The sequence below is a fragment of the Carassius carassius genome, chromosome 33, assembly GCF_963082965.1.
Source record: "Carassius carassius chromosome 33, fCarCar2.1, whole genome shotgun sequence".
Taxonomy (NCBI): Eukaryota; Metazoa; Chordata; class Actinopteri; order Cypriniformes; family Cyprinidae; genus Carassius; species Carassius carassius.
The window spans coordinates 28,568,462-28,595,130 of record NC_081787.1 but is presented as its reverse complement, the minus strand read 5'-3'; the positions used below and the strand labels follow the sequence as shown (position 1 = coordinate 28,595,130).

General features: G+C 37.5%; 1 protein-coding gene across 1 annotated transcript in view; it reads right to left on the bottom strand.

Annotated features, from left to right (window-relative positions):
* LOC132114052 (neurite extension and migration factor-like) overlaps window positions 1–24,621 on the bottom strand; it is a 54,843-nt gene extending 30,222 nt beyond the window's left edge. The window contains exon 1 of the mRNA XM_059522181.1: window positions 24,223–24,621. The gene's annotated coding sequence lies outside the window, so the exon portion shown is untranslated. The remainder of the gene's footprint in view (window positions 1–24,222) is intronic.
* Window positions 24,622–26,669: the final 2,048 nt, after the last annotated feature.

The following is a 26,669-nucleotide window of genomic DNA, read 5'->3' as shown; positions in this document are numbered from 1 at the left end:
ATAGAAACCACAACATTTTTTTTTTCTTTTCTCAAGTGACATTTCAATGATATTTTGACCACTGAACTATGAAATGTCCTTATATTTTAGGCCTGCACAATAAACCAGATTGTAATTGTATTCATTATTTCTGCTTCTCTCAATTTATTAAGCATAATCGTCTGAAATTTTAGCTGCCTGGTTATTATCTTGAAAAGGTTAAAATTTTAATGTGACATTTGCATTACCTTGCACAGGTTACAAGCCTCCAAAAGAGTTCATGTTTGCGGTTGCCAGATTTCAAGTGTTTAAATCCCCCAATTACAGCTTTTTTCTTAAATCGAATTGGGGCGGGGCTGAGAGCCAATGATCCCACCCCACTCATCATAATAATATATTATATAATAATTATATTCAACTTACTTCCATTAACAGCACATTCATTCAGAACTTTATAGATAAGTGCTAATTAACAACAGCACACTGGCATGTACTAATGTAGTTACCAAAAGACTCACAATACTTGCATGTAAATAGTCAGACAACATGCAGTATTTGTCTTTAAGTATTGATGTCCATCCTCAACCTAACCACAGGCTCTACTCTTCACCACAATGGTAACACTACAAAACCAACATAACAGATGTTATGTTGTGTAACAACTTATAATGTTAATCCTAACATTACACAACTTTTAAGTACTAACTCATGTCTCTTTATGTTCATCTTGTGTAAAAATACACAAAATAAAACTTCATTTCTAAATTTATTTCCCTTGTTGTCTGATGCAAAGCATGCTGGGAACTAGAAAATGCAATCATTTTAAGTTCACCTTACTACAGTAACATTTCAGTGTACAGAACATATTTCAATTAAGTCCAATGAACTTTCATTATTATTTGACTGACAACTCATTTCATTTAATTAATTTCCCTGTTAGGTTTTACAGTGTGTGTCTGGAAAAACATGATTGTGGAATGATATTTGTAAACTTGACCTCATTTTTAGTATAAGGACACTTGTGATTTTACAGTAGGAGATATTTATGACATTTACATAGATTTTTTTTTTTTTACACAAAATATTCATGAATTTATTGAGAACTAGAATAGATGCATAAAAAAACAAATAAATAAATGTGCAAATATCACTCCACACTGTTTTTCTGAGACCACCAACCAGCTACATAATGACTGGAAATCCACAACAACTGAACTCAAGAGAGTTTATATACGACTGAAGTTCATTCAAGTGATGACATGAATCATTTAAATATGAGAACATGTGAGATTAGTTTTCTTGTTATTCATTTAATCAAAGATGCTTCTCTATCATTGATTAAATCACAGTTTTCATTAAAAAGCTGAATTAGAGCTGACTTTATCCTCAATATTCATAATTTAAAGAAAGGTTTGACTCATTTTCATTAATTTTGGGGCCAATCTTGTAATTGTGTTTACCGAGTGTCAAAATGTTTTCACTGTGCACATACAAGTCAAGAGCCTCAATTACCCTCCAAACGACTCCCATTATAACACAAATAACAGCAGAATATAAAATCCAGGACACATGATTCAAACTAATGCCATCCATCATGAACAAGCTCTGCTTTAATTTGTGTCTTGCAGGCAGTGCTGTCTGCGGCCACACTCCATTATGCAAGACTTCTTTTCTTTTGTATATTCTGCTAAGTCATGCTCCACTGACAATTAAAAGCATTTAATTAAAATCACAAGACACTTCTGCTTTTGACCCCGGTTCAGTGTTCTGAGCTACAGCTAACAGAGGCTGCTTTGATTTGATACACACCAAGAACATCCCTCGACAATCAGATCAGCCGTTTTCTCTCAAGACCATATCTAAACGCCCAGCATGCATCAGGATTCAAACTGGAGCACTGTAGATGTGCTGTGTCACCTGTCTGAAGTGCATATACTGTAGGGTGTGAAAGCAGCGTTATTGAGAAATCAATGAAAAACCAGTAGCCACTCGCGTCACCGCTCTGTCGCTGACATGTCTTTACGCGCCTACTGTGATTATTTTTGAGATCTGACTCAAACAGCAAATAACCCACATGGTTTTCAAGAAGCAACAATAAAATATGGCTGAGTGAGTCTTCTTCATCTAAATCTGACTTTATTTTACTCAGCTGGTCTTTTTATTTCTCAGCACTGAAAATTCTACATTAACCGGTTTATTGCATTGTTTAACGTCACTAATCAACCCAAATACATTAATTTATACCAACAAAATCAGGTATAAATAGCTCTCAAATGTAACAGTTGCAGGTTCCCACTTTTTAGGGCCAATTGTGCAAAAGTCTTAGGCAAGGTAATATTTTCACCCCAAAGAATGGTGTTCGGCCAATTATTTATATCTTTTGCTGTAGTGTGTCAGTAGGAAATATCAGTTTACATTTCCATCTTATCTTAAAACCTTTTGAGGGGGTGAAAATACTAATGTGCCTAAGACTTTTGCACAGTACTGTACTTTACAAACGACATTGTTGCTACTTTATAAAAAATGAGCATACAGTGATTCTCAGAACTGATTAAAGACAGTGACAGACAGCTCTCATTTTAACTAAATATCAGAGTGATTGACAGAGATACAGTAGAAACATTATGTGTGGTTTTGTATTAAATAATGACCCAGATCATGAAATACATGTATTAGGCTTAGAGTAAGGGAAGCACAACTTGGGAAATCAGAGCATCCAAGGAGTGTGTGAATGCTTTGGATTTATTTTAAATATTTGTAATGTTATCCATTGCAATTTTTTTTTAAAGTACTGTTACAGGCACCGTTTAGGCACCGGTACCGTTTTAAAAGTATCGAAATGGCACCGATATCGTAAAAAAAAAACTATCGATACCCAACCCTACCAATGAATCATATCCTCTGAATCATTTAAAATAATTTTTCCAGCTAACGAACAATAAAACAGCCAATCAGAAAGTCTCCTGCTTTAAAGTATTTTCAACAAAACTGAAGCATGCACTTATAATAAACAAAAGGTTTTTGTGTGTTGGTGTGGATGATATATAGTTTGTTGTAGTTATCGTTCTTGGTGTGAAAAAAAAAGTATGAATGTATCCCAGGCTGTCTGTTTAAAATAAGGAAAAAAAGGCAAGAAAGACAAAATTACCCAAAAAGGCAGAGCAGTATTAGCTAATACAGAGTCCTTTCATATTTCTGGGGTACTTAGCTATTAATGTTACATCAGAATTGTTATGCTAGGCTGGATGAAGGCGAGAACAGGCAGATCCAAATGCAAAATAAGGTTTAATACTACAAAGAACAATACAAAAAATGGGTACAAAAGAAATCACAGAGCAGGAGAACAAAGAAAACAAAGACAACAACATCTACAGGGAGCAACAACTGACAAACAAGCACTGAATCACATGAGTATATATACACAGTGTAACGAGGGGGTGGAGCTAATGAACTGTCATGGTAACCAACAAGACAGCGGTAGAACCAAAGGCAAACAGGAGTGAACAGAAATACTGGAGTATTATTCAAAATAAGAGTAAAAGACACAAGACGGGAACACAGGCAGGGATCATGGCAGGAATTAATAACACTTATTAATGTAATTAATTATTTGGATCCAGTCAAATAACAAAAAGGGTAGGAGCAGGGCCTCAATTCTACAACTGTACTCTACACTACTTATCATCACTCTCATTTTCACTGTTTTCACTAGTGCTGTCAAACGATTAATCGCAACTAATCACATCCAAAATCAAAGTTTTTGTTTACATAAAAGATGTGTGTATTGTGTATATTTATTATGTATATATAAATACACACACATCAGGCCAAGCACTGTCAAGATAAGTTTAATTAAAACTTGAACAATAACACAGTACAGACATTTGCGTCCATACAGAGTACCTACAATATCTACAATGCACTGGCCAAGCTTGAGAAGAGCATATTTCTGGCCATATGATCAAAGCAGAGCAGCAGTCATGGATCTGCAAGCTTAACCAGCCAATGTTAATCAATACCTACACACAATGAAGATCATTATAATAAGATGAGAAATTACGCTGTATCTGTCCACAGCATTATAGACAAAGAAAGTGCTTTGGGCCAAAAGGATTCTGGGCAGTTCTTCAAAAGGAAAGCGGCAGGCTCTAGTTATTTGGCCTGAAATAATCAAGTGTATTGATTGGTGGGTGTAGATGCTTCAAGAGGTCTTTGTGTGAGAGAAGGGAGCACACATATCCTTTGGGTCATTAGAGGCGTTTATTCTGGCAGCCTCTAAGACAATCCCACTTCCGAACGAGGTGATGAAAAGCAGCTTCTTATTTAGCTCACCCAATCAATGTTCCTCTGTGATCGCATACAACCCCCAAAACAACACCCTCGCTAAGAGCACAACCCAATAGGGGCCAATTCCCACTCCTACCATGGCCCGTGACTCTACCAGCTCGTAAAGGGACGTGCCATTTTAGGCTTAGCGATGGCCAATTAAAAGAGTCCGGTGCAGTGGGTGGGGGGTGCGGGCATCCCATTAAGTGGATAAGGTTAATGAGTTATTTGTATGGTTGATGTCTTCTATGAGTCGGAAAGGTTAGGCGCCTCTACTCAGCTGCCCTTTGGAGTTGTGGCGAAAACTACCCCATTTACACGCTCTCCCAAGCAACCATAATGAGGGTCACGCTGGTCCATGTGTATGACTGAAAGCTCCTGGAACAAACAAGCTGCTCCGAGCCAAACATAAAGTCTCACTTCCTCAAAACCATCATCCAATCTAGCAACAGGACCCCTCAATTTGAGGATGCATTTCAAGTCAATCTTAATAGCGAGTGTGCTAGGGCTGGGACAATAAATCGATGCATCGCAAATCGAGAAATGATTCTGCATTGTTTCTGAGATTTTCCGAAGGAATCACAATTCTCTCTTGAATTGATTTTGAGCTTAGTTTTTAACAGCAGATGGCACTGCATTCTTTAGAAGTAGCCGTGTTCTGCTTGCTTTCAGTTCCTTACAGACGCACCACTTGAACCTAAAATAATCATTCATAAAGTTAAAAAAGGTTTCAACTAAATACAAGGGCTATGTTTACATTACTCTCGCATCATAAAAGCATAAAATCCGATGTCCAAGTACATTTAAACACTTATATTACTCAGCCGCACACACAAGCACTCTTCTTCATGAGCATTTGAGTGTGTGGTTAAAAACGAGCCTAGAGTGCCATCTGCTGTTCAAAGCTAAGAGAAGAAAGAGAGAGAATCGCGATGCATAGATTTATTGTCCCAGCTCTAGAGTGTACATCTCTGAACCACGTTCCCTTTAATACTTAGCTCACGGTAACACAATAAATGCGACAATAATCACAAAATATGCTTGTCACTTCCATCCGAGTGGAGTGATAATATTTGACTGACCGCAAGAATGACGTAACTATGAAGCAGAGCCATACTTTTGTCAGGTCTCTCATGTCAATGGGCAGCGGGTGCTTCTTAAGCGCAAGTATTGGACAAACACAAACAAATGAGGCAGCTTGCAGTGACTCAGTGCTCTAATGAACCACTTTATTGAGAATTTGCGCTCAGTCTAAAATGTCTATGTGGCTCCCAGCTGCCCCTCTGAATACCAATTACTGGGTGGGGTGTGGGGGGTTGGCTTAAGTCTGCTATATCACTGCTGCCTTTATAGTAAGACACAGAGAGAGAGAGAGAGAGAGAGAGAGAGAGAGAGAGAGAGAGAGATGGCTGCTGGGAAAGCTTCAGTGAGAAAGGACACTACAAAACAAAACAACTAGAAGCTCCTTGCCTACACTGATGAGAAGCTGGAAGACTGAGCTGTTTTGGTCTTACCAAAAAAACAACAACTTGAATATTGCTTTTTTTAAATAAAAAAATCAATCATTTGAGATATGCTTTATTGTACATGTATCATTATACTCCAGTATACTGTATGCCTGTAGATTAAGCTGTGCAATAATTATGTTTACATTTTGAGACATTTTGCTTTACTTGAGCATACTGTATGTATGCAGGTAAAGTAGGATGTACTATAATTTATATATATATATATATTAGGGGTGTGCACGGATAGTCGCACATTCGAATATTCGATCTGCTCTAATTATTCGATAAATAAAAATGATATTCGTATTTCGCAAAAAAAAAAAAAAAAAAGTTCACAATAAAACCTAATTTGGTCACTTTCTGTGATTCTCCACAGCATATTTGTAAAAAATAATTAATGAATGAATAAGGGGCCGTTCACATATCGCTCCTAAAAACGCTAGGCGCTCCGCTTCTCCTTCTTTCCAAAGCGCCCGGGCAGAAGCGCTCCTGAGGCATCTGCCGTTGCTAAGCAACAATGACGCACTCTCTCCATGAAGACGCAGAAATTTCAGCAAAGGATAAATGGATTTGCAGCACAAAAAAATCGCTTTCAGTAGCTCTGCTACTAAATTTGTTTCAAAATGGCAATCCATATACAGCTATGGTCAGCTGTTCCTTCATCTTGGCTGAGCTTTCAACGTTGTTACGGGAAAGGACGAAGCTGATTGGTTAGTTCTTGTCACATGACCTGCGGTGCGCTTGCCGCTCTCTGAAAAGTTGAGAGGTTTTAACTCGATGCGGTGCGGACGCGCCTGGAAAAAACGGGCACGTCGCACCACGTGCACATCGCGACCGCGTTGCTTCCATTATGAGCGCGCATACGAGGGGCGTGTCTAGGGGGAGGCTGGGGGAGGCAGTGTCTCCCCTAGGTTAGGCCATGTCTCCCCTGAGAAATAGACTGTCCATCTGATGATGATAAATACAAATTTAAAAGTTGCTTGTTTTGTGCATATTTTCCATCACTAGCAGATGGGTCTGACCCAACAAAAATCCAGTTTGGCGCTGTTTGACAGAGCGTGCGCGCTTCAGGGATACGCGCTCAGAAAAAGTTAATTATGTGAGAACAGAACGCCAATGAAATCTTTACCTGGCAGAGCTTTAAAGCACTAGCGTGTCCACAAGGGAGGCACAAATGAGCTTTGCCATCCCAGAACAGCGTATGGGATCGAAGTGCATTGAGAGCGGAACAGCGTGATATTGACTGAAACAGGTTTTTTTGAAAGTCAGAGAATTCTGCGACTTGCGCCTGCGACTTTGAGGTCCAGCGCTAAAGTGCCCTCGCGGTCCGGTCTGCCCCCTGACCTCGATTTCTGCCGAGAGTAGTATATTAATATTTTCGGTTGTGGACGATAAAAATATCTCCACGATCTGCTTTTGAAGAAATATTGTTGTATTATGCTTAAGCGCACATTGTATCAGCTGCTGTTCTGTCTCAGCGGAATTAATATACTGTGACATTAACATCAGTGTTAACTCGGAGCTAGAGTTACTCAGGGATACTGCACTTATTCACAAACTATTTTTTTGCATCTGCTTTAAATCCTTACTGGTTATTTCAACATTTCATTCGTGTGCTTTTATTACGTACAGTTTTCCTGAGCCCAATCAAAGCGCTGCACGAAAACGAAAAAGCCCTTCAAACTGTGCCTGATTTCTAAGTAATGTTTTGTGCTAATACTTTCAAAACACACAAGGTTTATGTATAGACTCAGTTAGTTATGTCTAAAATGAAAGTAAACAACTGAAAGAGGATGCATGTCTGTATTTATGCGCGCAGGTCTTAAAGGGACAGTAGGCTACATGCTGCTGTGTGAATTAAAGGGATAATTCACCCTAAGATTTCATTTCTTTTTGAGTTTATACCCTCACATTTTGTCCAAAACCTATATTAACTTCTTTCTTGTGCTGAACACAAAAGATATTTTGAAGAATCTGTGTAACCAAACAGTTGCTGGTCCACGTTGACTTTGATAGTAGCAAAACATACTGAAGTCACTGTGAACCAGCAACTGTTTGGGTTTCCACCTTCTTCAAAATAACTTATGTTTAGCATTTTTTCACTATTTACATTTTTGAATTATTCCTTTTATGTTACTAAAACACCAAACACGCAGAGAATAATCACTCAATAATCTTGACTGAAAAAAAAACACTTTAATACAGTTGCTTTAATAGGAATCAGTGTAATTTTTTTAATGCTCCTGCTAAATACAACTCTTGTACCTGAAAATAAAATGCTTTATTTGTATAATATCTTTGTTCTGATTTTTAAGTAACAAAGATAAAATAATGACAAAGATTTTTATCTTCACCCTTGTACTTTGGCCTAAATATCTGCCACATTTTTTAATAATAAAAAAATAATTAAAAAAATAAAACTATATTTAAAAAAAAATATGTTGCTTCTGCTAATGACATCATAAATTCAATTCTTATAGTTTCCCAAAAAATAGCTTTTATTTCAACTCTCTAGGTCTCCTGACCCCCTGTAGCCTAATAAGTTTCCTTTTATCTAGGCCTACATGTTTATATTTACATTTATTCATTTAGCAGACACTTTTATCCAAAGCCACTTACAACCAGAGAATAACATTTACTGTTCTCATACTGTTCAAATGAGCATATCATTTATTTATTTTATCTGGGGCCGCATTCACAAAGAAACTTATAAGGGGCTACAAGTAGCTCCTAACTGGCGAATTTAAGAGAGACTCCTAAAAATAATGTCCATGTCACTCATAACTTTAGACTTCTAATGTGTTTTACTAAGAGTAATTCAAGAAGCATTTTAACCCTAGAAGTAGCACCTACGTCTGGAACAGCTTAGAAGAAACAAATGAATTTACCTCTTGTCTATACAAACGTGCCTTCAGTTTCATTTAAAAAAGCCTACTCGTGTAGCACGTCTTCTCACAAGCAAACAACTGTCACTCATCATCAGGCAATCACCGTGATCTATTATATATATGAATCTGTCAATAATAATGATAATAATATCATCATCATATCATTAATGTTGACCTGGTTTAACTAACTTTTATGTGATAGCCTTACAGTCTAATAGGGGCCCTGTGCCTATCTCTGGGTTCCCGGCTTAAAAAAAAAGTTATGCACTAAAACAGATTGTGTGTAGTATAGCTTAATTTTGTGCCGATTTTTATCAGTTGTTTATGTTGCCCCCCCAAACAAGCCAAATGCCCCACCAAATATGACATCCTGGTAACCCCTCTGGTGCATACCGCGCGCCTACATTGAAAAATAATTAACTTGAGCATGCAAAAGACGCGATATGTGAACGGCCCCTAAGAACTGCGGTCTTCTACTTCAAATATGCTGTGGAGAATCACAGAAAGTGACCGAATTCAAGAACATAACTGCGGCATCTCTCAAGCAACGAATAAACACCGCTAACTTGGAGAATGCAGTGAGAACTCCTCTTCTCGCGTCTGCTCTGGACCCTCGGCACAAACATCTCAGGTTTCTCGAAGAAAACATGACAGAAGTAAGAAAAACAACTTTTTTGAACATTATCAGAACATTTTCCTTGATGCGAGTGGTGCGGATGCAGCCGTCACCAACGATGAAGAGGATGCAATGCCCACTCGTCGGAAAAGGCAGAGCCAGTTCTTCAGCGATGATTACAGAGAGTTTTCTCCGCGGCCGGCCTTATTGTTAACAGACTAAGTAGCCGACTTTCCCCCGATCATGTTAACATGCCCGTATTTCTTAACAAGAACATGTAAAGCAATAGAAAAAAAGCAAAAAAAGATTTGCTGACAGTTTAAAAGGTTTTCAGCTACAAAACACGATGTGTGATGTTCAAGCTTATTGTGTGTAAGCTTGTTCAAAATGACGGAAACAATAAATGTTGCTGAAAAAAATAACGTCTGTCTCATTAAACTTAATTAAAATAAACGAATATTCGAATATTTGTTTTTTGTGAGCTCAAATATTCGAATGTGATATTTGCGGAAAACGCCAACCCTAATATATATCACTGTGCAATAACATATTTTACCTTTTTGTGATATAACAATCAAGCAACTGAAATTGGCTATACAGTATGGAATGCATAACATGAGTAAATCAGTAAATCTCCAGGTAAGGCTATATATATAATGTTGAATAATTTGTTTTTACATGTGTCAGAAATGAATTGCCCATCCAAAATCCTCAAACTGGAACTGAAAAGGCAGTATACTCTCAACTACATTCCCTCTTAGAAAGAAATGGTATCTGCGAGGATTTCCTGTCAGAACTTTGAACGTATCATAGTACTGAGCCTGCTCTCATCAGAGTTAAAAATGACCAGCTTTTATCATCTGATCATGGTTGTATTTCCCTATTAGTGTTAGTGGATTTTAGTGCTGTGTTTGACCACAACATTCTTTTGAGTAGAATACAAAATTACATTTGCATGGTTCAAATCTTACTTATCATACTGTCAATTCATAGCAGTGAATGAAGAGGTATCATATCAATCACAGCATGAAGTACAACAAGGCTCAGTACTAGGACCTCTGCTTTTCATGCTTTATATGTTTCCCTTTGGAGCTATAATCAGGAAACATGGTGTTAACTTTCACTGTTATGCTGATGATACTCAGCTCTATATTTCTTCATGGCCTGGCGATACATTGCAATTTGAAAAACAAATGAAATGCATAGATTATATTAAAACAGGGTGACTAGTAATTTCCTACAGCTAAATTCTGAAAAATCAGAGGTGTTAATTATTGGACCAAAAATCTTCTGATATTATTTTGATAATAACCATTTGATAATACCTAGAATATCAAAATCAACTGTGGGTGGCAGGTCCTTTTCCAATTTAGCGCCCAAACTCTGGAACAATCTACCTAGCGTTTTTCAGGAGGCAGACACACTCTGTCAGTTTAAATCTAGATTAAAGACCCATCTCTTTAACCTGGCATACACTAGGGCTGCATATTAAATCACATACGAATGTCATGCGCATCTCATCAGAAAAACCGGTTCTGTGATTAGTAGTAAATCTCCATCATGTGCGTTCAGATGGAGCAGCGTTTACTACACAGAGCCATAGTTCACTGACAAGCTATGCAATGTCACATTCATAATTACAGATGAATCGCCTGCAATTATGAACGCAATATTGCGTTGCTTGTCTGTGAACTACGGCTCTGTGTAGTAAATGAGAATATGCTAGTTTATCGTGAACCAAGTCTTGTTTACAGCAAAGAAAAAACAGTCTACTTTAAATTTATATCAAAATCCTGTCATTTTTCTTTACAAATCCTTGTTTTGTATTTCTAATTCATGAGCAGTGTTTTGTTTTGCTCTCTCCTCTGGGCTTCCATGGTAGTCACTTCCGTGTTCGTCACCACAATCAAGGGCAAAATTTTAATTTTTGGGTGTACTATTACTTTAATGTTGATTCCAACATTTACTAATACACTATTAAAATGAAAAGTTGTATCTATTAATGTTAATTAATGAACCTAAGCTAACATGGACTAAAAATTAACTAACGTTAACAAAGATTAATAACAAATTTATTGTTCACAGTTAGTTAATGTTAGTTAATGCATCAAATATAGTAAACATTAAAAATTATTGTAAAGTGATACCATATTTATGGACTGAATGTGTATAAAAATGCGTTGTTAAAGATACACTTTTATGTATTTTTTTTTGTATTATTTTTTTTTTTGTAATCAGTAGCATTGTTTTTTTTTAATGCTGTTACATACCAGCATGTTTCTCTAATTTATAAATAAAAGAATAGATCACCCAAAATTTCTGTCATCACCTGTCATTTAAACCTGTATGTCTGTCACTTAGTCTTTTTTCAGTACAATGAAAGTGAACGAGACTGTCATCTGCCTAACATATCCTGTGTTCTGCAGAAGACAGAAAGTCAGACAGGTTTGGATTGACAAGAGGATGAGTAAATGATAACAGAATATGCTTTTTTGCTTGAATGATTCCTTTAAGACCAATGACTGACAGGTTTGTGAAATGTAAATACCTTATGAAATAAATGTACTGGATTTAGTTTTGATTTGAAATCTCATTAATTCACAACAGGCTGCGAAGACTCATAAAAGCAATTATTGTTTCAGCTGTTAATAGAATCATTAATGACCCAGAATCTTTACATGGACGCAAACAAGGATCACTAATTCCTTAAGATTCATATTCCTAGATATGAACAGCAAAACAATTTGATGCATGGTTTGCTACAAATAATTGCTCAGGTGATCAGAAAGATAAAAAAACACCAGTAAAAATGTTTAAGGACATCTACATGGTCCGTCACTCATTTCAGCAGCCTGTGCTGCACAATTACGTGTAGCATGTAAACATCTCGTTTAGCACAGGTAATGGGAAATTTCAACAGGTTACTCAAGAGCCACTGCCTGCATGCATATCCAGCTGTGATGCGACCACAGCCACCATCCTCACATTTCTCATGACAACCCTAACGAGCAGCCTCACATTCTGTGCCATAGCACTAATTTGAGAAATTTCCAGCACAAAGACATAATTAGACAAACTAATTAGACGCAGTTTTCGCTGCACAGAGATCCTCCGCAGTTCAAGTTAGCCGCCTACCTGGCATGTTCTAAAATAGGCAGGAGCCGTCAAGAACATATATGTTAATTCTGTGTGCATGAAAGCGTGTGCACAAGCGTTACATTGAGTTGAGGCAGCACGCACAACTAGCATGCTCTTCAATCTCCTAATGGCTAGTGCGTCACGGAGGGCCAAGACGTTGATCCATACGTTTTCTGTACAAGAAGCTTTCTACAATATGTATGAGACTTGTTCGTTACGTTCGAGAGCAGAAAGACACAACAGTATGAATCTCTACGGAAGTAATAAACTAGAGTCAATAGCACACAGAAGGCACATACTGTATGGATATTTGAGTCTCTGGAGAGTTAATTATTTATCGCAAATTGCCCCTAGAATGGCTTTAAAATGTGCCATAGAAGGAAGAACCTGAAATTAAGAGAGACCAGGCAAAGTGAGAAAGTGAGATAGGCCGGAGAGAATGAGATGTAATTGATTTCAAATGTGATGGGGGAAGCCACGGTCTCCAGAGAAAAGTCGAGCTCATCGCAGCGGAAATGACTGTGGAACGCAGCTCTATGAAAATTACAATTAAGACTCAGGCTGTATTAAATACTCTGCTAAAACAGACATTAGCAGAGAAAATGTGATTACGCAAAGCCTTACATCAGAGAAGAGATGAACAGAATATCTGATGTTGCGAGTAGTTCTTGTTTTGGTGCTTGTGGTTTTGAAAACATAATTACAGCCAAATTCAAGACCAAACCTTAAAAAACAATTCCCTGGATCAAGCTGGATTGATTTTACTTCGCAAATTCATGCTTTCTCATGAAATAAACAATTTGCTTTGCAATAAATAAATAAATACATTTTAAATGGGAAAGAACGGGATTAGCACATGATGTGGGTCAAACATCTGCATGAGGCTTGTTTCTAGAGCATGTGCATAACCACTAAAGCAATGCATAAAAAAGATCACTACCATAATATATAGATGTACATGTATGTTCAAGTATGTTTCCATACACACACACACACACACACTACATGTACCATTTATATTCACATTTATATTGGAACATGTATTTACAATATATGTCCTCAATAATTAGGAAAATATACATTTCGATGTATGCCCATGCATCTGTATTAATACACTGTACATACAGTAGAGACACAATGCATTAAAACCAAAAAAATCCAATTAAAATCAACAAAACTATTTACATCTGCAACACTGTTTACCTGGTAAAGCATGTGTGTCAAACCGGACAATTCTACTCATAAGTGATCAATAGAGTTTAACTATGTTGCTAAGCTAACAAAGTGATGCTCTAATAAGCACAATTAATAAATAGTGCACAATAGGGCTGTCACGATTTCTTGATTAAATTCGAGAACTTGATAAAAAAAAAAAATCCTTGACTGCATTTTATCTATGTCGATTAACCGGCAAAATGGCTGAAGTGATGCATTCCAAGGACAAGAATCCATAAAAAGCATTATTATACTCTTTACTAAGGCTGAACTAAAATATTAAAACCATTTTTAAAAATCATAATAAAGTATAGTGCTATTGTGAATTCACAAAGTCTGCGATTCAGTTAAATAAATATATGTGCTGCAGATTTATTATACGCTTTATATATACAAAGGGGAGTCGTGGCCTAATGCTTAGAGAGTCGGACTCCCAATCGAAAGGTTGTGAGTTCGAGTCCCGGGCCGGCAGGAATTGTGGGTGGGGGGAGTGCATGTACAGTTCTCTCTCCACCTTCAATACCATGACTTAGGTGCCCTTGAGCAAGGCATTGAACCCCCAACTGCTCCCCGGGCGCCGCAGCATAAATGGCTGCCCACTGCTCCGGGTGTGTGTTCACAGTGTGTGTGTGTGTTCACTGCTCTGTGTGTGTGCATTTCGGATGGGTTAAATGCAGAGCACAAATTCTGAGTATGGGTCACCATACTTGGCTGAATTTCACTTCACTTTACAGTAGGTTGCCTATTACTGCTGCATGTACCGCAGCCGCAGGGCCACGGCAATAACTGCACATCAGTCCCGTGTTAAAGCACTCAATCATACTGGTAAAAAAAAAAAAAATGTTTCCTGAATGCACTGTCAGTCACTTTGAATAAAAGCATCTGCTAAATGCATTAATGTAAATGTAAATAAATGTAAAGTTGTTCACTAAACTACTTCCAGGTGGCACAAAGGGACAGTTTACAAACTGACTGGAATTATATTTTGTTTTGTAAACAGAGGTCAAATAATGAAATACAACAAAAATAACTTTATAATATAACATTATAACATCCTTAAAAATCATTAGAAGATTTATAAAAAATGCATTTTTAGAAAGTTAATTTCAAAAGGCAAAGCTGATGGTTATTTGTGAAAATTAGCTTTAATGTGTTTGTTTGATAACTTGTGGTTAAAGCGCCACTCAGTGGTCAAAATCTGAAAATACACTTTACAGACGGGGCGGAGGCGGCACTCGCGGTGGTAGAAAGCACACTCTGGTTGTCCACCTACTGTATGTGTGTAGGTTACATGGATCTCAGAACGACTCCATTCACAGTAAATGCTGCTCCACACAAACAGTCATCATTTACATGTGCGAACTGTCTCGATCTCCATCTCTGCATATGCTGTGAGTTCGAGTTGCTTATAACGTTTATCTGGCAACAGTGGGCACCTTCTGTCAGATTTGTAAGGTTAATTATTTGTAAACCTACGCCAGCACAGGAGAATAGATCATCTTTCTAAATTTGCTTAAACTGTTCATCACGACTTCAAAATGATAGTGTCTGTGGCATTTCTATCATAAAGAAGTGGCCAAATATTACAGATTAAGTGGACATTTTAATTAAATGTTGTTTAGTCAATATTAATCAAGTTTTAGTTTGCACTGAAAAGTGTAAAAACAATTGTCAGGCTGTTGGTGCCATTTGTAGGCGTTTGATATAATAAATAATGTACATAAGTTATGATTATATTGTTGTATTACATTATGTATTTTAACTGATATGACATTTAACTGATGCCATATGTCATAATCTCCATTCACCATGTCTGTCACAAAACAAAACACATTTCTCATAATCCTCTCTTGCCATCACCTCCGCACTCAGCTCATTTTACACACCTGTTTATCTTCAGTTTCAATATATGAGCAAATACCAAACACTCATTCATTGTCTGGTCTCGTTGCTACTAGGACTGTTATATTGTATTTGCCTAAGAACTGCTTACCAACGTTGTTTCCTACAGAAGGCCTTGCCCATCCACTCACCTTGGATAATTACCTGTGTCTTCAGACTGTTCTCCAGTCAGTACCATTAACATAAAGACTCTTCCATGTTATTCTATGAATTTAACTGCTTCTTATTCACCTGCATTTAACTGCTTCTAAATAAAGACCATCACCATCAAGACACCATATGTTTTTGACTTTTGATATTTTATTTGAACCAATTATCATTAAAATGACTCATTGTTATTATCTATGCAATTTAAAGCAATCTAAAGTATATTGTTCACTTGGATCTAGAGGTCGCCCGATATATCGGGCCGATATTTGTCATTTTTTTATATATATATATATCGGCATCGGCCGATATCCGTGTTTAGTAGTGCTGATTTAAAGTCAGGCACGTCGGCGGGCAGCCCCGTGTTATTGGTGCGGTGGAAAGTGCTGCTGCTGCATGTGAAGGACCCCAAGCCAAAACTTTTGTAAGATTCAACAACAGTCCTGGGAGATAAAGGTAGTCAGAGAATTTGACTCTGTAAATGGGGTGGAGAAGTTGGCAGCTTTTACAAACACTGGAGCGTGATTGAGTGCTCCGTTACTCCGCCCCGCTCACAGACAGCACCGCGCTCGGAGAGACAGCTGTCCTGGAGCTGCCCAGAACCGTGAATCACATTTGTTCGGAGGCATGGTTTGATGCAGACAATAGCCAGTTTTTCATCCAACTCATTTGTATTTAGGGATGTCAATATTCGTTAATTTCCATGATTGATCATCGTTTAAATTAACGATCAATTAATAACCTTAATGCTGCAAAATGCGTCTGCAGCGGTATTATTATTATGTGCAAAAGCCACTTGGAAAAAAAGCTTTCTCACCCGAATTAAAGGGGTTTTAGTCTGAATAAAATGCTAGTAGCAGGACTGTAACATGAATAGATGTGATTATGATCATTTGATAAAATGAAGAGAGCGCGTCATACGTTGGAGATCATTTTTCTTTGCTGACTGTTTCCCGTCAAGGAGACCGCTGAATGCGCCTCTTTAAATGGTTTCGTGGTGCTCGTTGTTGTATTTTACAATGCAATTGCAATGTTTTCAAATGACACTATACTATTAAAAATAAAACGATCCCAAATGTAACTGTGGCGCTTGTGGCTGTGCTGTGCAGTCAGTGAACTGCTTTTTTCTCATCAAACATTTTATGCAAGTATTATGACCAGTACTTTATTTGATCCTGTTCTGCAAAATGAATTTTTGCGTTCCGCTAGGCCTATTTGTTTTAAAAGATTCGGCATTTACAGAGCATTAGATCGTGACAGTACATGAGTTCATACGAGGACGAGCGAGCGATAGATGTATTTGGAGGTTATTGCTCACGTCTCGTTCTGCACATATCCAAATGTTTCCATATTCGCAATGTACTGAATGTTAAACTATAATATTTTTTTATTTTTTTAATGTAAACTAGACAGAAAAGATCATCCTCTTCACATGAGCAAAAACGTCCTTGGCATAACAGCAGAGTGGACCGGTATACTACGCTCTATTTAAACTGACCAGTGTAATCTTTTATATGTTTAGTTGACTGTACTTTATTTTAATAATGAACAGACTGCGATGTAAGTTTGTAATTAGAATGCACTTTAGATGTTCTGTGTCATTTATACCAAACACAAATATTGCTGGTTGCTAGTGTGTTTGCAGCACAACTGTTATTTATTTCAGTTTACTTGATTTTTACTTATAAAATTGTATTTATTTTATTTAAATGTATATTTAAGTTTACATTTATGTTCCAACAAACTTGAAAAATTCTGCTTGATAAATGCTCTCAAACTTTTATGTAAATTATTATATATATATATGTATATATATATATATATATATATATATATATATATATATATATATATATATATATATATATATTACCTGTTTTATATATTTAATACTTGGTCAGTTTATTGATTTTGTTTGGTTAACTTTGGATACATTTTTTATTTTAATACCGTGCAGTGCACAAAATTAAGATTCGAGAGATGGTTCAAGTCAGTGTTCAATAAATGATGATAAGTTTAGAAATGTTGTGCATCCACTTATTATTAGTGTGACATTTTAGCATGCAAATGAAGGGGAAAACTTCAAGATATCGGCCCTAAAAATCGGCAGCACATATCGGCCATCGGCTGACCCTGACCTCTAAACATCGGCATCAGCTATAGAAAAACCCATATCGGTCGATCTCTACTTGGATCTAGATTTATGAAGACAAAAATTGTCTGATTATTCTTTAGAATAATCGACCGATTAATACTCAATTACCAAAATAATTATTAGTGACAGCCCTAATGCACAACATAATGACTAAAAAACTGTGTAAAATAGTGAGTTTAGTTTTTAATTTAATTAATTGATAGGAATAATTTTCAGTAAATAATTGAATATATCGTTTTATTCACCATCTCTCTAGATTTACAAAACTGCCTTGGATGCCTAAAAATGCTGTCTAGGTAGGCGGCTCACTAGGGTTTCAGCCAGAACTATTGTCTTCGCTAGCGCTGCTGAATCAGTCGGTGTGAATGAACACGGGTTAATGAGTGAGTCAGGCTAACTACGAGGAACAAGAACTGAGAGAGTTGTTATTAATACAATTATGATTAAATATGCCATGTCTTAGTGATTTGATGTCCTACTGATTCATCAAACAAAGAGTGTGCTCTACAAATGAAGAAATTAAGCAAATTTAGACTTTAATAGAAAATTAATAGGTGGTGCTGAAGGTTTCAGAGCAGATATAAGGATTGATACTGAATAAAAAGGAGATTTTCTTCCTTCTCTTCCGCTCAGAAAACCCTGTTTGGATCTGGTGCTGTGTTTGAAATGTCTTGAGTCCAGTGAGATTGTCCCAGGGAGCTGGAGAAACAAACCCTTGACAGCTCCCAGCATGCCACCGCATGCTGATGACAGCCCTGTCTGCCAGCTGGCTGAAGCTTCCTGGCCAAGAATCAGTCTACAAACAGGTGAAAGTCTTGTTGCCTACACTGAGAGATGAGACACGGTTTACAGGAAAGGTTGCCTGTAGGACTGGGACATATGACCACATACGGTGCAATCAGAAATTAAAGCACTGTTTTCTCCAGAACTTCCTGGGACACGTGAAATATCAGCAAATATGAGGAAGCAAATCATATGTTTTAGTGACAGGTGCAGTTTCACTAAGAGACATGGAGTGTCTCATTTCAAATATGATAATGTTTGTGCCACCCATGCCAGGAAAATCGGGCAGTACGTAGTATAACAATACAAAAATAATGCATTACAATGCATGCACAGATTCACGGCCAGTAAGAACTTTTCTCAATGCAATTGTCATTGGCAGCTATGATAAAAAAATATATTATATAAACAATTCAGTACAAAGCATGTCTTGCGTTGAAAGAGTTTTAAATGATATAGGGATCAACCTCATAGAAATCCAAACATCATTCATAATTCTCTGTTCTGAACTACTGAAATCATTTGAGTCAAAGGACTTCAAAACATGACACTGCAAACCTCTCTGAGAATAAAGGAGTTTAAAGCTTATCATCTGACAACCACACCACTTAAAACAGACGAAAACACTTGCCTACTGCTCCACAGTGCAATGACTGACTTTATACTGCAATTCAATTATACCAAGAATATACAATATTCTTACTATTAATTATTACACTAAAACAATTTCCATGACTATATACACCCATATATTTCCCATTTCTTCTTTATGCTTGACACCTAATGACACATGAAATCTAACTTAGCTTCATAAATTCCCCCCTACAGGGGTTTGATCCTAGTACCCTTGAGTTAACAGCCCAGATCTTTAACCATTACACCATGATACCAACCTTTGCCAAACTGGATGAAAGAGACGAGCACAAAAGACTGAGACTCTTTATTTGCTGCTCATTTGGTGGTGTTTAAAGACGTCCTCTCTCAGCCGCTCCTCTGCTCCTGAAACCAGAGCTGCCAGCCCAAGAGGAGGCCGAGAGACACAAAGACTCTAGTGTCACTGCAGGTTACTGATGATGGGGGGCTGGGTAATGAGAACGCCAGCGAGCACACAATTAAAACGCCCAAGATAAAGCAGGACTGCCTTCTGAGAAGCCTCTACATATCATGCATTGATTTTATTGTATTATGAAGGCATCCAACACTCATTCTAATATACAATGAAATTTTATTCTGTTTCCTTAAATGATTTTTGCCCCAGCTACAGTCCATCACAGTGCATTTCTATTCCAAACCAGGCTCAGTGGGAAAAGATACCCGTGGTGGCATTTCTGCAAAATATTACGTTGCTGCTTGCACACTTTCAAAGTGAAATGTCAGTGCAAAGCCATATCATATGCGCTACCGAACAAACCTTCTGTGGACTGTCTAGTGGCACTGAAAGCATATTCAGTTTTATCCAAAACAGATGAATGTGAATCCGCCGATGTTTTATTTCATTGGTTGTTGTTAATATTTAGCAGTTTGGAAATGAAATGACCAGAGAGTGGTGCTAAAAGGTCTATCACATTATATAGACCTTTAAAACCACATCCCACTAAACCTGACCCTAAACCCAACTGATAGTGTTAACAAAAGCTCCTCACATCACAAGTGTACCGGGTGCGCTGCCAAGCAAGTTTACTACGTCAGAAAAGCCATACGTATGGATCTGGTTATGTTGTGAGGTCAAAACATAGCGTTGTTCAATGAACCACATGAAAATTAAGAGTTTATTCATGTAGATTCTGCCCCTGCAATCATAGTTTGTGTGAATAGTGTTAATTTCCACTAAAAAAAAAAAACATTCTCTGTAGCTGATTTTTATTTTTTTATAATTCGAATCAGATATTGGCAAATCTCGACTACTGATGTTAATCACATGATTTGATACTAATCTGTTAGATACAACTCTTAATTGGAGAATATTCTTAATTCTCTCTTAATATGAGAATAACATGAATGTATTACCAACAAAACATATGCAACTTTACACAACTGTATTGTACTGGCCATAAATACTTCCGACTAGCCATTAACCTTTCATTTGTAAGCTATTGTTTAAAGGAGTTTTGCTTTGGTGGCTTAGCTTCAAGAAAGTGCTCTCTAGTGGTGTTAGGAATCAGACTAAGATTGTGTTTTTGGATGACCTCAAAAGAATGCAATTACAAAGATCATCTGGAGAAGACAGCTGTGATTGTGCCTCCTGATTTGATGAAATCAAGTGTTGCGCTGCACCTGCAGTCATCTCTATGTGAACCAGCACACTGTTGACAACTCTCCGAGTCACACATGCATGGAATATGATTTCATCAATGAGCTCTTGACCAGAGCCACTACAGCCCTGCAATTTACATGTAGCGTAAAACCACCACACCATTCACATTGAAAAAGCCCCCAGCTCCGTCAAGAGCTACTTGTGCCAAACAGCTCTGCTTATTCAGATGTGCGCTTCCACACTAACTGATCACATCAGACAGAAAGACGAGTGTGTTCTGTACATTATAGTATAGTTAAACCAGATACAGTGTGTTCCATGCACATGGCATTATAATACGCTTTTAAACATGAGGGAAACAAAGATGTGCACTTTAGTGTGTGCCAAGAATGAGTAGGAAAATGTGCTGCGTGCCAGAAAGAGGAAGTAGACAGCTTTCCTGATGGGTTTCCTTACACTGGAATAGGAGCATGGCTAAAAACCTCTAGAGGACACCACTTCTCTAAACACACTCAGGTTAAAATGTGCTTCACGCAGACAGCTCTTTATGTTTTGAGACCAGGATGCCTAAAGATGCCATCTGCATATACAGCTCATTTGATATTGAAACCATCATGCACAAGAATGCCGTCTAGGTAGGCAGCTCCAGACTTTATGACTTTTTAATATAACTATATATTGCCAAAAAAATGCTTTCTATGTTGGCAGCTGAAGCTCAGATAACACAAATGCTTCATTTCCATACTGCAACCAAATATGCATCTCGAAGGGTATGTGCATCATTTTGAAAATGGCATCTAGGAAGGACCTAACTGGATCCTGAGAACACAATGTTTAAAAGTGCCATCAAGTTAGGCAGCTTACTAGGTTTAAAAACCACAATGACCCAAGATCCGGTCCATTAGGGTTCACTTACACTGCAACACCATGACAAATGCATGGAAAACACCAACAACTACTAGAAAAACCAGCTAATATATCATCAAAAAGAATATATTTTAAACAGGCAAAACATTAATTCATTAATTTCAGTGTGATTTCATTCACAGCTGATGAGCTTCAGCCTCGGGTGAGCAGATAGCAGAGTGTCTGGAGCTATCAGTGTGTGGAGATCTCAGGAAAGCACGAAAGGACGTTGTGGCTCTGTCCCTCAGGAACAGCCTGAGCTCTTTCCCCCTCTGGCCATGAAAAGCAATCAAGACGCTGAACAATCTCCCATGGACCTCGCCTCGCTGTCGGCCTGACTGAGCTTATCCTCGGTCCAAGAATATATGACTCAAACAGAAAATCACAGCTGCTGGAAATGAAACGTGTACCGACCCAGTGCTTGGATATGACACATCATATAAGTAGTGTGGACAATGCAAATAATGAAATGATTGGTGGGAATACATGGGTTTTCTAATGGCCAATGATGATTTTAATAACTAGAAAGAAACTGATAATTATAGCGAAGATATACAAGAAATTATTGCAATTAAATCTGCATGCATTTTGCACAATATTTATGCCAAATTTTATATAAAAACAGAAACTGTGATAGTAGTTGAGCCTATTGGTAGTTTTTGGAACTAACTAAATGTTGATTCAATGGCCGCATAAATGTTTTAACGCTGATAATCTCAAAACGACCAAATAACAGCCGCTTAACAATCCTTGATCTCACTAATTGACACACTCAGTTTCCTGTGACTCATCTAGGTAGGTTCTAGCTACATAATCACTTAGCAAAACTGTTGTTGTAATGTGGCTAACGAGGGATTTTTGCTCCTGCAGTAGTAAAGTAGCTTTCAGAAATCCCTCAGGCCGAGGTCTTTCAATTAAACGCACAAAACAATACACTCACAACTACAGCGACAACGCTTGGAGTTCAACTCGAATCAATGCAAGTGAGCGGTTTCATAAAGAGATGCATGAAAAAAACAAACAAACAAAGGAAATAATGAGTGGAATGCAAATGAAGGATAAATCAGAATCCAGAAGCCAGAAATGGAATGTCATGGAATCAAAAATGATAAAGAACAAATACAACATGGGGAAAAAAGATAAATGGATGCAATTTTCTTGTGCAAATCATGAATCTCACTTTAGCTTCGGGTTCAAATACTTCATGATGCCATCTAGTCCCCATAAAAAACATTCATCCTCATAGGCATCATGAGGACATTGTTGTGATGACCATAGAGAAGAAAAGCAGCAGACGTTCTGATTAAACTCTGGAAAGAGAAACACTAGTCCATTGATAGACTTGTGACTCAGTGAGTGAGCGGCACAGATTGGGCTGACAGAGAGCTCCAGCCTGCCAATGGATTCAGTGGGAATGAGATTCAGTTCTTTTATAAGACTACAAACAAACACAGTCGTCACAGATGATTAGATCTGCACAACACCAGATTTCAGGCCCACTGTACAATTAATAAATGCATCCTGGATCCCAAATCTACTCACCCCCTCCGGACAGTCACTGATGGTCAGGAGCGATCCCTGGGTTTTGAGACCATCATGTCCCCAAACGTTGCCTAAATCAGTCATTAATTAATGGCCAGATATGAAACTGTTCTTGAAACCTAAAGAATTAGAGGTTGATAAGACAAGTGATAATGATAATACCAAACATGCATCTCAAAGGGACGTACTGTATTAGTATTCACAGTTCTTCTTTTGAAATGATCTCATAGATGTTTGTTTTCTGGCAGAAGACAATAAAAAAGTATAAGGCAAAAGAACACTTTGTGCCTTTCAAGTGAACAAGCATACAGCAACTTTGGGCTAATATGAGACTGTGCCTTTGACGGACAAATATGCTGTCTAGGTAGGTAGACTAAAAAACTAATGATATCCCAACATGAGGTCTTAGCAAGCAACAAACGAATGAGTCCATGCGATGCACAAAAAAAAAATGCTGTCTAGGAGGCAACACTTACTGTTTTACACTATAATGTCCAAAAAGGATGTCAGGGTAGGCTGCTCATTAGTTTTTTTGATACCATAGTGACCAACATCATCAATGTAGGCAGCTCTTGAGACCAAGATGGTCCAAAACGCTATGGTGCCCAGACACGCAGTCCATGCACACAACTCACTAGGAAACGTGCCCAAAACGCTTGGTTTGGAGACAAGTGTCAGAAGTGAGCATGCTTTCATCAAGCCCAAAGAAACATTACTACACACGCTATGAACACCGCCTCATCATCATATCTCACAATATCACTGTGTGCACTGTACTGAAACAGTCATGCAGTGCATGCATATTGATAAAGTGGTGCGTTTTCATCCGCGTCTCGCGCAGAACAGCGCGTCACATGACTTACCCGTTCCTTACGCCGCCAGATTGTGTTGATTTCTTAACGCCGAGAGCTTCAAACGCCACAAACCAGCTCATATGTGTAAATAATCTCCTTGATCAGAGGCACTTGTGCATGTCCTCGCGCATCCCGGGCCTCCCGTCAGTGATGGAGAACAGCCCGCTGATTCGCGCTCCTCTATCGCTCCATCTGTGATGATGCTGAAGAGCACGTCTCCATCCGTGGATCAGGTGCTGGATGCTGCCATTGTTCAGCCTGCTGGCTCTCGGAGTCGGTGTGATGATGGGCGCAGTCTCCGGCTCGAGAGAGCGAGCGAGTGAGTGAGTGCGCGCGCCCTCGGTGCTCGAGGCTCGTGACGTGTGCGCGAAGGGGAGGTGCTACAGGTGAAAAGGCCAAAAAGTTTTCTTTTACCAGACCCACAATACATCGAAATAAAAATTGTTGATTGTGACTTAGCTCGTTCATATTCTAAAATCTGCAAAGCATTCTTCATCTGATTAGATTTGCGGTGCTAATTGCATGAAAAATGTAGTTCCTAACGCGATCAATTACCTTGCACATTTTAGATAATCTAATCAGACAACTTTTAGATTACTTTTGACCTAAAACCTTTTTTATTTTTTGCACTATTTAAATAGGATAATCTTATACCATATTGATATAAAAGCACAACGAGAAGAAAAATCTATGATTGTTATAATGAAGTGCATTAAACATTATATTACATCAAGGTATCCCAAACTGGGCTTAAATTACCCACTGAGTGATAATTCATATAAAAATGGAGTACATCAGTTACCGATGCAATACTGAAATGTTGAGAAAACACTATTGCATTGATTTTTTTTTCTTCTTTTTTGTAAATGCAGTGTTTAATGCTGTTCTGTGTAATTATATCAATCTAATGACTAATCTTTATGTGAATGTCTATTGTAGAAAGGAACATTTAAAAGATGTAAAAGAAAAGATTCTGAATAATGTATTGCTATTGTGTGAATAACATGCAATCATATATTAGTAACACTTTACAGTGAGGTTCATTATTTGATGTTAACATGAACTAAGAATGAACAACACTTCCACAGCGTTTATTAATCTTAGTTCATGTTCATTTCAACATTTACGAATACATTTTTAAAATCAAAAGTTGTGCCTTGTTAACATTTTTCATAAACTAACAACGACTGTATTTTCATTAACTAACACTAACAATGATTAATAAATACTGCAATACATGTATTGTTCATTGTTTGTGAACACAACTAACATTATCTAATGGAACCTTAGTGTAAAGTCTTAACCATGTAATCAATAAAAATAACTAGTCTGCTTTTAAAAGTAATTCATTTTCAGGATCTGATTATTCGATCCAGATTTTATGCAATCAGTTGCCAGCTCTGTATATTTGCATATAATAACATAAAGGTTTTAGTGAGAGCTCAGAGGTTAATAACTGATACAGCCTTAAAAACACTTTTCACTAAAGACCATAATGAAGCTCATTCCGATCCCAAATGTTTTTGAATGATGTTTTCTACAAGCTACCCATTTATTTAATGAAAAATACTGTAAAAATCCTGTAAGTGATGGCCTCCCGCCATCTCCTTATCCATTGTGTGACTCCCAGCATACATGGAGACGTTATCCTGGTAAACAGTCAAATACAGTCCTCATTAAACTTTGATCTCTGGAAGAAGCACACACACACACACACACACACATCACAGACACCTGTGGATGGTAAAGTTAATTTGGCCTTCCATCACAAACCAGCACTAACTAACAAATGTTTCTACAGTTAAACTGCTTCAGCACTGCATTTGATACGCTGCTAAATGTGCTTGAAGAAATATAGAGGAGCACATTCTTCATCACAGTTTGCACTGAACACAGTTACAAGTGAGTAAGAGTCAACCTAACCAATGTACAAATGTCCACTTTTATTGCACTTTCATTTTCTAGATAATTACCATCAGCAAACTAGACAAAGACAAACACATTCTAATGTTTAAGTAATGAATGGAAAGTCTGGAGAATGCAACTAAAATTATTATTATCATTTATTTATTGCATTTTGGGCCACTGTGTGAAGATTATGTTTGCATGCATCCGTTTAGTAAATACACGAAGATATTATATCATTGTTTAGTATACTTGCACTTTCTGCTTTTTTTGTTTTCTTTTTGAGAACAACGTAAACGGTTAAAGATGCAACACAAGAAAAAAAAAATGAAGAAAAAATGAGACAGGGGTATATGAACTGACAAAATAAATCAAATATCAAAGAAAAAGACTAAAGGACTTGCACATATGAATACTTTTTAAAGTTTTTGTATTGAGTGATTTGGACACAGTCAGCAAACAGAACGTAAAAAACTAGTTTCTGCTTGGAAAATCAGTTTAGTTTTTCTGTTCTTCTTTAAATTTGCCAAATATAAACAACAACAAGTACA